Here is a 14,563-nt window from a genome sequence, read left to right on the forward strand (position 1 = left end):
TCATCCCTGCCCTCTCTGGAGTCTCTGCTCAGATCAGACTGTCATTGCTCAGGCAGTTTTTAAAGTCTTAATTTGCCAGCTGTCCAAGAGATTAGTTCCTTGGTTTTGTAGAGTGGTGCCTCACATTTAACCCTTTCAGCTGTGAAGCACTCTGCCCATTTTCCTCCATCGAGGACATTCAGAGGTCACCAGGCAGTCTCACAAGGGGATCCTGAAGTGTTAGAGTGCTGGCTCTGTATTTGAAGTGAGTGAAAAGGAAAGAAAACCTTTGAGAATGATCCCTTAAAAAGAAAAATCGGCCACCTTACTTTAGACCTTGTGTGCTTGGCCCCATGAGAATGATGGTTGCAGGTGGAGTTTGTGCCCTGTGCTGTTTATAGAGTATATAGTGGTTGTGTTTTCTTGGGGCTGTGAAAGTACAGGTTAAACCTGAGATCTTTACATGGATATGAGTAATTTGGTCCCTCATAAATAATGTGATTAGAATCCAATGTTGTATATTATGGACCACTACACATAATCACCACAGAATAAGATAACATCTTATAGTAGTCAGATTAAAACATCCATCCTTTTGTCTTATTTAAAAAGTTTTTCTAAAAATGTGCATTTTAAGTGTCAAAAAAATCACACTAGTTTTATGTTGTCTTCTTTTTTCCTTTTATAATGAAAATATTTTTAAAAATCAATGAAGTTTTATTAACTAGATATGGTAAAGACACTTTCAGTCAAGCTAGGTGACCTGCATTCAGTCCTTAGGAACCATATAGTAGAAAGAGCAGCCTCCTGAAAATGTCTTCTGGTGCATGTATGTGTGTGTCTCACTGTCATGAAATGCCTTCGGTTATTAACCATATTAAATGCCATATCCTGTAGGTCTTTGAAGTATTTGAAGACCATCTATCCATCTAAATATATCTGTGTATGACCTTGAAAACATACCTAACATAGCTATAAGTTTGACTATTGTAGATGACTATTAATCTGTATGTCTTAATTATACATCACATTTTTAAATAAGTTGCATAAACACAAACCCCAAACAAGAGTAGAAACATACATACTGTATAACAAAATTAACTTTAAATTTGTATCAATATACCAAAATCCATAGCAATGTAAATGTTTTGAGACTAATGGTTGTTTTTTTGGATTAAAGTAGATTCAATAATCTACCCTCTTATCCTATCATTCACATATCACTATATGGTGTCATATACCTATAATTCCAACTTCCAGAAGCTGGTGCTAGGAGAATGAGGATTTGAAGATGTCGTGGGTTTCACAGAAGACCTGGTCTCAACAAAAACAAATAATATATCACAAACAATTTGGTTCATTAGCACGTGAGCACTGTATAAGAAATAAATAAAAAAACAAAAACAAAATAACCCAAAAAGTTGTTTTCTACCCAAGATAAATTTGGAAGCTTATCAAAAGATTTGAGCGTTAAAGGCATGCTGGAGGCATAGCACCGTGGCAAAGCACTGGTCTAGCATTTGATCCGCAGTATTGCTCAAAGAATCCACAAAGGTAGGACAAATAGTGTGTGTAAATGTTAGGTTTTGGAGCAGAAGAAGGGATATGGTGACAACAGCTGCAAGGTCTTCCCATAAAGAAGGAAATGGTGAAGCATATTGTGTTGGGGGAACCCTCCAACTTAAGAACCTTACCTTTCGTGAGGTTGTCACAAATTCCGCTTTGCTTTTTCTGATTCTAACTAATTAACCAAGAGTGAGAACTCCTTCCTTGGGTTCTGTTAGCTTTCTGTAGTATCTCACAGAACTCAGAGGGTACATTTAAAAGCCTACAGAGAAGGAGGCCCAGGACATGACACAGGTCATCCGTGGCCCCACTGAGCTGTTGTTGTCTTGGATAATTGGGAATTTTCTTTCATTAAATACCTTTGTTCTTTGACAATTTCATAAGTTTATGTAATGAATTCTGGTACTCTTACCCTCTGCCCTCTCTCATTCCCTGCCTATGGGTCATTTTCCCATTTTCATAACTTTTTATTTTGTATCTGTGACCTACTAGATTTATTTTATACAAGTGGCCATGGGTACAGAACCACAGTGGAGCCTGAAGGGCTCCCCAGCACCCACTGAGAATCTTCATGCCTTCAGGTATCTCCTGTACATGTCCTTTTATTATTTGGGAGGTTTGGGTATTATTTAATTTTCCTGGTGCTGGGGACTGAACTAGGGCTTCACAACTTGCTAGGAAGCTCTCTGTCTCTGAGGTAATCCCCAATTCCTTCCAGTATTCACAAAGATCCCATTGGGCAGGCAGAATCCAAGCAGAGACAACCCTGGACAAACTGTAACAAAATGCAGAGAGCCTGAGTGAGAGTCCATACAAGGTCTGCCCAGGCTTCTCCTGGCATCTCTGTGTAGTCTTTTCTCCTGGATTTGGGCAGGATCCCCTCTGAAACGAGAGTGTTATGATCTACTATCAAACAAGGTAAGCCAGGCTTTTCTTGTAGATACTCCAAGACAAAAAGGAAAGGGAAGATGAGAGTTTCTGTGATACTCTTTTAAGAAGAAAATAGGTTCAGTGGCCTGCCTTGGAGAGAGTTATGAGTTAGAGACTATGGGAGGGAAAGTGCTCTATGAACATGCATGTGTGAATATATAATATCATGTAAGATATTCATATAATTAAACAAAAAAGGGATTGGAAGTCAAAGAAGATCATTAAACTTAACAAGTAATAAAAAGACCAAGGAAATTAAGGACATAACATATGTTACTACTAAGAAAAATAGTAAATCCCTCCTGTTCTGGTGGGAGCTCCACCTCAGCCCCTGGCATCTGCATCCGTATACTCAAAGAGACTGGAATGTTCTGGAGGAAGTTCCACCTCACTATCCCTCCCACATCTCTCTCTCCCCAAACCCTGTCCCATCCCAGAAATCACAGAAGACAGGGCTCATCCCCCAGATACTCAAGACCACTCCCACAGGGTATTTAAATTGCCCCCCAGAAAACAGACACATGGCTTTGGTCTCTCTTTTCTGTCTCCTCTCTGGGGGGGGGCTGGAAAATCATCCAGGAGCATCTTATCCATTAAACCTGGGCTTTTTCTAGTTTGTTTTGATTTGATCTGATTTGGATTGCTGCATCGGCAGAGAGTATTATCGAGGTGCAGAAACTTTTCACCTACCAAATAGTAAAAAGGAAAAAAATAAGTAAATTAGTTTCCAGAAAAGAGAAATATATATATATATATACCACACAATGGTGAAAAACAACAAAATATGAAAATCTTTTTTTAAGATTTTATTTATTTATTTATTATGTATCCAACATTCTGCTTCCATGTATATCTGCACATCAGAAGAGGGCACCAGATCTCATAACAGATGGTTGTGAGCCTCCATGTGGTTGCTGGGAATTGAACTCAGGACCTTTGGAAGAGCAGTCAGTGCTTTTAACCTCTGAGCCATCTCTCCAGCCCAAAATATGAATATGAAATATGTATAGTATCTTATACATATACTGTGAATAACATGGCAGAAACTAGGCACCATGACATAGAGCTACAATCCTAGCACTCAGGATGCTAATGCAGGAGGACGAATATGAGCTAAAGGCCAGCCTGAGTTACCTATCTTCAAAAGAAAAATATGGCAAAATTGAGGCAAGTACAAAAGAAGAAAGCAAATAAGCTTAATCCAAGTAATAGAATATGTGTGTGTGTGTGTGTGTGTGTGTGTGTGTGTACTCATATATACACATATTCTATTATATATAGAATACAAAACACACACACACACAGAGTCAAGGCTAGGGCTATAGCTCAGACATACTTACCTAGCATATGTAAGGTCTAGATTAAGCTTCCAGAATTGGAAAATAAATTTATCAATCACTTTTGTATTGCTGTGCTTGAAATATATGACAGAAGTACTGTCTTAGTCAGTGTTTCTGTTACTGTGAAGAGACACCAGGACCACAGCAACTCTTATAATGGAAAACATTTAATTGGACCTGGCTTAGAGTTTCAGGAGTTTAGTTCATTATGGTCATGGCAGGAAGCCTGGCAGCATGCAGCAGACATAGTGCTGGAGAGGTAGCTGAGAGTCTACAACTGGATCCACAGGCAGTGGAAGGAAAGAAAGACTGAACTTGAGCTCCAGAAACCTCAAAGCCATCCTCCAGTGACCACTTCCTCCAACAAGGCAACATCTACTCCAATAAGGCCACACCTCCTAATAGTGCCAATACAGGCCTATGGGGGCTTATTGTTACTCAAATCACCTGAACTCTTTACTGGGTTTCAGTCCTTTGTGGAAGAGAGGGCATGGAAGATGCATGGCCATGAAAGCATGTGGTACCAGTTAATGTCACTGTAGATTAGGAAACAGACATTGTTTCTTTCTTTCTTTTTTTGTTTTTGTTTGTTTGTTTGTCTTTTTTTGTTTGTTTGTTTTTTGAGACAGGGTTTCTCTGTATTACTTTGGAGCCTGTCTAGGAACTAGCTCTGTTTCTAAGGCCTGCCCTAGTGATCCTAATTCTATTATTGAAATATTCTTTCATGAAGGACCCACAGCTTCACAGAATAGCAGCAGCATCTGGAGAGCAAAGGTTCAAAATGTAACAGGCAAGGGACATTTCAAACTCAATAACAAATATGTATATTTACACACACACACACACACACACATATATAATCTATACATACATTAGAGAATAAGTTACAACTAATACGATGAAAGCAAAACGATGTGTTAAATCTGGATGTGGAATTCTACATTTTGGGGGTTTGATATCTTTACATTTTGGGGGTTTTTGTTTGTTTCATTTTCTTTTTAAGTGTGTTGTGTGTTTGCTTTTGTTTTCTTGAGATGGCACCTCTGAATGTACCTCTCCATCTTCCTCCTTATCTAAATGCTATGATCATGGCTGACTGCCAAGATGAATGGCTCAAAACAATCATGTGTAACATCATTGCTATTGGGAGCACCAGGAGTCACATGCCTCCTGCTCTGATTCATAAAGAAGTATATAACCTCACTGTTACATATCCCTACCAAAGTTAATCAGGGCTTAAACTAATGGAATTATAGCCATTTTCCAAGAATAGTTAAAAGACATCAAGAGGGACAAGGGGGGTGGGCGGCTGGAGAGATGGCTCAGCAGTTAAGAACATTGACTGTTCTTCCAAAGGTCCTGAGTTCAATTCCCAGCAACCACATGGTGGCTCACAACCACCTTGAATGAGATCCAGTGCCCTCTGCTGGCATGCAGGCAGAAGACTGTATAGACTGTATATGTAATAAATAAATAAAAATCTTATAAAAAAAAAAGAGGGACAAGGGACTCCATTTTAAACAAATACCACCAACAAAAATACAAGATGACGTAGGAAAATCCAGGAGATATAGAAGACAAATTACAGTAGAGAGAAAATAATTTTAAATTACTTTGTTACTAGAAAGCACACATCAAATTGGAGTTTAGGTGGCTGGGGACAAAGGTATGTGAGGCCCTCCATGGCCAGCCTTTAGAAAAAGCTGAGTGTCTGATAAGTGAATGAACGTATTTGGCTGTTCCTTTGGGGAAGTTTTCTGTAGACATATGAGTAATTACTAATAGCTACCACTGACTGAATAAATGCTTCCAGCAATTAGTCACACAACTGTTATTTCAGGTAACACAGAGTTATGAGGTGAGTATCTTTACTATCTTTTTTGTTGTATTGTTGCTTGTTTCAATTTTTTTTGAGACTGTTTCATGTGGCCTAGAACCAATACTGAGACTGTTGTTGACCCCTCGACACTCCCCTTGTTCTACCCCATATAAATTCCCTGCCCCCTCGGTCCCTTTGGGTCCTTCTCACCCCACCCACCGTGCTGGACAGATGGAGGAACTGAGTTAAATACAACAAAAGACTCTTTGCTTTTGCATCATATAGGGTCTCTTGGTGATTTGGGGGTTCAGAATTTGGGCACAACACCTAGACACCAGTATAAAAACACAACCAGTAACAGCCAGGGCAATATGTCTCCATCAGAATATTCCAGCATAGCTTAAGCACAAGAAAAAGACCTTAAAACCAACTTTACGAAGATGAATGAGGTTCTTAAAGAGGAAATGAATAAATCCCTTATAGAAATCCACAAAAAATACAAACAGTAGAAGTAAATAAATAAAGTTGTTCAAGACCTGAAAATAGAAACATGTAACGATAAATCTTTCCTCCAAGCCACCCGAGTTCCGCCTGTGGCACGTTAGAGCCCCACATAACACACAGACTTATATTAGTTACAATGCTGCTGGTCAATAACTAGGATTACTCAATTGCTAGCTCTGTCTTAAGTATCAACCATAATCATTAATCTATAATTTCTATAAAGACTTATCTGATCAAGGATGCCAGCGGCATGCATCCTCTCTTGGCGGGCTCCCATGGCGGCTCCAGAGAAGAGAGGAGAAGGAAGAGGAAGAGAGTGATTTCCTGCTTGTCCCTGCTTATATTCTGAGTCTGCCTGCTATGTCACTTTCTGTCTGGATCACAAGACTTCTTTTTTACTACATTTCCCAGAATTCTCCTCAACTCCTAGTCCCACCTACCTTTCTGCCTCATTGGCCAAACAGTGCTTTATTCAACAACCAATAAGATAAGCATACACAGAAGGACCTTCCACATCATCTCTTTTCTGCCTAAATAAAAAGAAGGGTTTTACCAGTAACATAGTAAAATATATAACAAAACAGTTATCAAGTAAGAAATATAGTTACAATATTTAGTTCATTAACATTTAGCAAGATTTAAAGAAAATATTCTATCATCTATCTTATCTTTGTGAGTCTAAAGTCTTATATGTAGCTTATCTTTTATAATAACTAAAGAAAACTATAACCATAACTATCTGTCTTCAACTCCATCAAAGACCACAGAAGGATAATATATAAACTCTAGAATTAACAGAGGCATCTCGCTACCTGGACAGTCACCCAAAGTTCCTCTGTAACGTTGGAGCATCCATCTTCAGCATATAGGCCACGGTGTATTTGGCAGACTCTCCATGAAGCAGGAACCCTTCAATACTATCTTGTTTTGCCAGTTCTGCAGTTACTTTCCTGTAGGTCCTGCATGTCCAGTTTATACAGGAACAAACAGTCTAGGCAAGAGCAGTTTCTTGACCAAATGGCTAATCTTGCCATGTTGAAAGCAAACTCCATAACGAGTTTCTTTGATGCCCATCTTCCTCTCAGACATATTTGGTGTGCCAGGAGCAGTTGTGTCACACTACCATGAAAAACCCTAAACAATTTAAATGCCATATATTCTGAAGGTCTTTGAAAGGTTTGAAGAATATCTATCCATCTCAAATACATCTCTGTATATCTAGAAAACCTAACTAACCTAATTATAAGTTTTGGCTATTATAGGTGACTATATAATCTGTATTTAATTATGCATTACATTTTAAAAGACCAGTATAAACACAATACCTAAACAAGGAGACATACACATATCACAAAATTGACCTTAAAGTTATATCAATAAATCAAAATTCATACCAATCCAAAGTATTCATTTCTATATCCTATTCCTCTTTTTTCCTTTAAAAAGAGATTGACTGTGATCATTACCATTTATAACCAACCCCATCTTAATGAAAACAAACACTTACAAACAATATTTGGGAATTTGGGCGTCGTTTATTCCAAACTGCTACCTGCTGGCTGGGGGCAATGTCTATACCATGGGGATCATGATAAAACACAGAAATCCTGGCTGTAGTGGCCTATGACTGCTTAATCTCAGCTGTTTTGGATATAGGATCAGTTGGGCCACTGCTTCGGGGAGTCTTGCTTGATCAAACCATATTAGTCTGGAAGAAATCCATAGCTTTACATTTTCTGTGGAAACATAAGCAGAAATTCTTTTCCCAAGTAGCCTGTCCTTAGACTTAAATTTTGAAGTCATAGCATTTTTAAAATGTGTACATTGGATTAATTTAGCAACATTGATAATCAAATGTCTGTTAGCAGTTGTTACTCCTTCCTCGGCAATAAAACAATTTAAAGACAACACAATAGCATACAGTATCCAGACTCTCTGTGTATTTTCCATCTTTACGTGGCTTATTATTCTATTTTCTTTTACTTCTATTTTTCTTTCTTTTTTACTGAGACAGAGTTTCTCTGTGGAAATCTGCCTGCCTCTGCTTCTTTAAGCAAATCCTACTGGTATGTGCCACCACCACCGGCAAAACAGAGACCACCCGAAAATGCTGCTACCAAGAAGTTTTTGCTTCTAAAATCCCTTTTCAAGCTTTTGTCAAGTTTTTATGTGGAAGTTCGTAAAATCACGTCCTGACACCATTTTGTAATGATAAATCTTTCCACCAAGCTGCCCAAGTTCACCAAGGGAATTCTGGAAATGAAAAATTTAAGAATCGAACAGGAACTACAGAGGCAAACTTCACCAACAGAATACAAGATATGGAAGAGAGAATAACAGGCATTGAAGATAAGATAGAAGAAAGACATACATTGGTCAAAGAAAATGTTAAATCTTTTTTTTTTTTTTTGATTTTTCGAGACAGGGTTTCTCTGTGTAGCTTTGGAGCCTATCCTGGCACTCGCTCTGGAGAGCAGGCTGGCCTCGAACTCACAGAGATCCGCCTGCCTCTGCCTCCCAAGTGCTGGGATCAAAGGTGTGCACCACCAACACCCAGCGAAAATGTTAAATCTAAACAATCCTGGCACAAAACATCCAGGGTAGAACTAAACACAACTGGGTAAAACAAAATAATTAAAAATAAAAAAAAATCAGTGAATGATTTCCAATAATATTTTGTTATACTCATAGTGGTCAGTGTTCATTGGAGAACTTTCCTCTGGCAGCAGATGGGAGTGGGTGCAGAGACTCACAGCCACACCTTATAAGGAGTCTAAAGTGGAGATTTTCACTGGGTCCCCCCACTTGGAGATCCCAGAACCAAACCCTCTCTTCCCCCCAAGAGGGAGAGGAAAGACTGTAGGTGTTAGCATCCAGGCACACCTTGGCCCCACCCCTCAGAGACCTGGCAGAGTGTGTCACCCCTACAGTACCCTGGCTCTATATGCAGCCACGAAAGGTCCCTTTAGGAGACAAGCTCTGCCTACTTCCTCTCTCTCTTTCAGCTGTATCTCTGAGGAGGCTGACAGATCTCTCCTCTTCCCCCCACCCCACTCTCTCCCCTCTTTCCCTTCCCTTCCCCCAATAAACTTCTCCAACTGCATAACAATAGGAGTCAGAGGGGTTGGAGGACATAGGAAGAACACAGCCCACTGATCCACTAGACAGGGATCACATGGGTTCACCGAGGCTGAAACTACAAGCATAGGGCCTGCATAGGTCTACCCCAGTTCCTCTGTGTATATATTATGGCTGTTAGCTTGGTGTTTTTGTGAGAGTCCTAACAGTGGGAGTGGGTGTATCTCTGACTGTTTTGCTTGCTCTTGAGACTCTTTTCCTTCTATAGGATTGCTTTGCTCAGCCTGGCCTTTTGTATTGTTTTGCTGTCCCTTGGAGGACTGCTCCTTGAAGAGGTGTAGGTCAAGGTCGTCCTCAGCTACTAGTGAGTTCAAGGCCAGTCTAGTTACAAGCCAACCTAAGAGTTGGGGGAAGAATGTCAGAGAAGGTGGCTTGGTGGATTTCTCCCACCCACTAGAGCCTGGAAATGCCTAGACCACAGGAAGGGCTCAACAACTTTTTGCAAGGCCCAAAAAGCAATCTGTTTATTCCAGTGCAGAATCTGGTGAATTCTTTGTGTAGTGTTAAAGGTAAGGCAATCTCCTGGGATACGTTTTTTTGGATCTGAACTTATGCTTTATGGCCAAGACTGACCTTAAACTCTTGATCCGATTGCTTCCACCTCTGCTGGGCTAGAATCGTAGTTGTGCACCACCATGCCTGACTTTCCTTTGCTAACTCAGCCTCCCCAGTGATGGAAGTGACTGCCATGGAAGTGACTTCTTTTAATTTAAATTAGATGGGGAGGAGATTGTGAATAAAGATCCCAAAAAAAGAACCACAAAAGTCCCAGAGATTAGAATTAATACAGATGGCCTCCTTCTCCTTCTTTGAATCCTACTGAAAAATGACAAGAGTTTCATTTGTATTATTTCACTAGGTGTATTTGCCAATTGCCATGTATTTTAAACAGCAAATGATATTTTTTCTAATTGAGTTTTAGTTGTTATTTTTACACTTGTGTGTGTATGTGAAGTATGGGAATGTAAATATGGGTAGTTGTGGCAGGCATGGGAGGGTCAGAGGGTAACAAGAGTTAGCTGTCTTCCTTCCTTCCTTCCTTCCTCTCTCCCTCCCTCCCTCTTTTCCCCTTTCTCTTTCTTCCTTCCTTCCTTTCTTTCTTTCTTTCTTTCTTTCTTTCTTTCTTCCTTTCTTTCTTTCCTTCTCTCCTCCAAAACAAGTCTCTCCGTGTAGCACTGGCTGTCCTGGAACTAGCTTTGTAGCCCACCAGGCTGGCCTCAAACCCACAGAGATCCAACCGTCTGCTTTCCCAGTACTGGGATCAAAGGTGTGTGCCACCACCACCCAACAATTCTCAACTTCTACCACAGTTTCAGGGATCAAACTCAGGTCTGGGGCTTATGAAGCAAGAATTTCTACCTACTAAACCATATCACTGACACCTGAATTTATTTTCTGCCAGCATAAAAAAGTGACTATGGAGCCAGGTATGGTAGTACACACAGAAGATTGAAAAGATTCAAGAGTTTGAAGTCTGTCTAAGCTCAAAAGGAAAAAACTAGACAAAAAAAAAAGAAGTAAAGTTTGGTCAATAGCAAGCATTGCATTTTCAATTATTATTATTATTATTATTATTATTATTATTATTATTATTATTATTTTGCAGTCTCACAACATAGGCCCACCTGGCCTGGAACTCACAAAGATCCACCTATATCTGCCTCTTGATTGCTGTGATTGAGATTAAAACCATGTGCCACCAAGTTTAGCCGTTATGCCAATTTGTAAAAATACAAATGTTTAAAAAAATCAGTTTCTCTTGGAGATAGTCTATTTCATTGAAAACTAATTTTCAAATGAAAACATCTACTTAATGTGAGAGCTAAACCTTCTTAGCCTTTCAGTGAGCCTTCCACTGAGTCAAAAACCCCAGCATATTTATATTAAAATGGCTTTAAAATAAAATTTGTTCACAATCATTTTATAAACCTGGTCGTCACAGGGAAGTTATTTATTTATTTTTGGAGGGCATGCTTAAATTACTAAGCTGTTTTTAAAGTTAGGAAATGGGGTGGTTTTAATAGGTATGGGCCCCATAGACTCCAGTGTTTGAATGCTTGGCCTAAAGGGAGGTATGGCCTTGCTGGAGTAGGTGTGGCCATGCTGGAAGAATTTTGTCATTGTGGAGGCAGGCTTAGAGGTTTCATATGCTCAAGCTAGGCCTAGTGGGACGGCCTCCTCCTGCTTTATCCTCTCATCTAGTTCAGTGCACAAGCCCTTTGCTCCCACCTCTGCTACAACAGGCTTAAGCAGAGACACCCAAGTGGCTTCTCTCTTCCTCACCACCTCATTTCCTGCCAACACCTTGCACACTCTCAGGAGCCCCTATACCTCCTGCTCCTCAGGCTCCCTCCCTTTCCTTCTCATTCATACATCTCAGTGTAAGTGTCTCATGGTCCTCTGTCCTGACTTTTCCTACCTTCTTCCTAGGCATCTTAGGAGCAGGAATGTCCAGAGTTGGCATGGGCCCTTCTAACTAACCCATGAAGAATGCAAGCCAGCCTTGGCCATGACAGCTTATTGAAATTTGCATGCTAGTCACCCATTCCCTGGGGCCGGCTTGAAAGAGAAAGAAATGGGCATTCCTGAATGTACAGGTGACTAAGGACGGCCATGGTAGTTAAACTCCAGAAGACCCAGAGCCAAGATGTTGACAGATGGCATAAATTGTCCTGAGGCTGCAGCCTAGGTCTTTCCACTGCTGTGTCAATTTGTATCCAAAGACCTCCCGCAGTTAGCAAGGAGCCCATGAAGCTGATTTCTTTGCCAGCCTCTTTGCCAGCTGGGTTTTGTTACTGAAGTCTTAACCAAGGCTACTATAGTAAGCCTGTTACTTCCTTCCCAGGAATCTACAGGTGTCCGCCCTCTGCTGTGCTGAATTCAGCCTTTCCCAACAGGAGCTTGCCCAGCTGCAAGAGCTGTGGGGCTCAGAAAGGGCAGGTCAGGAGGGCTCTGGGAGTCCCTGTTACCGGGAGGAGAAGCTGTGGCTTGAGCTCAGCGGGACGCGCCGCCCAGCGTCCCCCGGGCTGCCCCTGGGTCCCTGGCGGGGACAAAGCGCAGGCAGCCTGGCGCTGGGCTTAGCGGACAGCATGGCCTTGCCATTCAGATCAAGGAGCAGCAGGCTGGGGCGGCGCTGGGCACCCAAGAACCCGGGACCCTGGGAAACACAAGCCACCTCCCTGGTGACCCTTTCCTTGCCTCCAGGGTTTGGGGCAGAGATGACGCCAAAGCGCACAGCAAGTCCCAGGTTCTCCCGGGGTCCTCACGCCCTAGATTGTGGGTCTCTGGGGCATGACCTCCACTGGCCACAGGATCCAAAGAACCCACAACTTAAAACGCGAGAAAGCAAGGAGGGATTTCTGCTGGAGGAGGCAAGGTGCAGAACTTTGTATAGAAGCCCTGCTCCGCCCCAGGGTTGGCCAGGTGGGAACTCCAGCTGTCCCTGCTCAAGTACCAGAGTCCCCATCTGTCCAGAGCCAGAATGCCCCAGGAAGTCTAAGAATTGGTACTCAGAACTACTGTAAGCCAGGAGTCCCCACACCAGGGCACACCCGGGTCCCTCTGGCCAGTGACCATAGACCCACATGGCTAGAATTTTTAAGTTATGGGTCTCTGGTCACAAAGTTCTAGAGATGTTATCATCAATAATGGGAGGGAGTCCATTCGTTAAAAATGAGAGCATTTCTGATGAAGCAGTACTATGTCAGTCAATGTTTGAGCCATTTGTCTCATTGCCTTGTGTTAAGTATATATGTCGACATGCATGTGGCTTGATTGCTAATTATCTTCTCACAACTAAGGACAATAGAAGGCTCTGTGGTTCATTAGTCATTGACTGATTCGGAATTTCTCTTCAAAGATCTTGTCTATCTCAAACTGAAAAAATAATCTCAATTTACTCATACAGGTGCCCTAAGTGTATGTTTTCCAACATTTGTAGGAATTTGGGTGACAAGCAGGAAACGCTTTTCTAAGGGCTTCATAAAGTGGTGCCTTTGACAGGAACTCTTTCAAGAAAGTTGTTGCATAAGCCCTTGTTACCTAAGCAGACACCAAGGAGTGTAAGAATGGCTTCCATTTCCCAGGCAGCTTTACCAAGTCCTTAAGAGACCTTAGGAGAAGAAATAAACTTTCTCACATCTCAACTCAAGTGAAATAATGAAATGTGAAGAACAATTTCACATTTAAACTTAATTAGAAATATTGGAAGCTGGGTATTACTCTGCAAAACAAGACACTGAGAGGAGGGGAGTGGGACGCCAGAGTGTGAAGTGATACCAGAAAAATACAGAAGTGACAGACATGCACCTCAAGTCTCTGCAAGTGAAGACAGCTGATGGCTTTTTTTCTCTTCTCCATGACAAATTCAAGGGAAGGCAACAAAACAAGGAACTTCACAGATCTTGCCTGTTGGCAGGGCTTATTGCTCAGGTTCAGGCAGTGTGAGTCAGAACAAACCCCATGTTTTCTCTGACTGAACTTTATTGGCCTTCTATATCTCATGTGAAAGACAGAAGATTCCAGAGCTCTATATGGTGGCACAGGGCTGTGGTACCCTGTTGGAGGCTGAGATGTCAGGATTCCTTGAACTTGGGGATTTGGGACCAGCCTGGGCAACATGGTCAAAAGCCATCAGAAAATTGAAAGATATTTTAAAAAGCAGACTTTCACTTTTCTTGGCAGTCAGGTCTTCTGGAGGGACCCATAGATCTGTATTTCAGGGTTGGCAGGACAGTTTTAAAGCAAATAGGCTTTCAGTTCAACAGAAATTACTTGAAGGCAAGCCATAGGCCAGGCACAAAAGGAACCACTGGTGTAAATTAGACAAAAATTCTTGTCTTTGTGAAGCATTAGCTTCATGGATTTAGCTGCTCAGCATAATGGTCTGGTCATGCATAAGCAGATTGTCCATAGTGAAGTAGCTATCTCTTTTGAGAGTTTACTTTGTGACTTCTTGCTGTCCCTATGAGTGCTACTTGCTATTAATGCTGGTTTATTCTGTGGCTACTTGAAGTTTTGGTGTAGCTATAATCTCACAGGAGTTGCTAACTTTCCAGGTATGGTATTTCTCATATAAAGAATGGTATGTCTGTTTAGAAAAGGACACTTAGCAACTGTGGTGGTTTGAACCAGAATGGCCTCAATAGGCTCATATGTTTGAATGTTTCTTCCCCAGTTAGGAATTGTGGCCTTGTTGGAGGAAGCGTGTCACTGAGGGTGAATTAGAGGTTTCAACCTCCTCCTCTCTCATTCTGCCTCTCTGCCTGCAATTTGTGGGTAATATGAG

Source organism: Cricetulus griseus, chromosome 2, assembly GCF_003668045.3.
Source record: "Cricetulus griseus strain 17A/GY chromosome 2, alternate assembly CriGri-PICRH-1.0, whole genome shotgun sequence".
Classification (NCBI taxonomy): domain Eukaryota; kingdom Metazoa; phylum Chordata; class Mammalia; order Rodentia; family Cricetidae; genus Cricetulus; species Cricetulus griseus.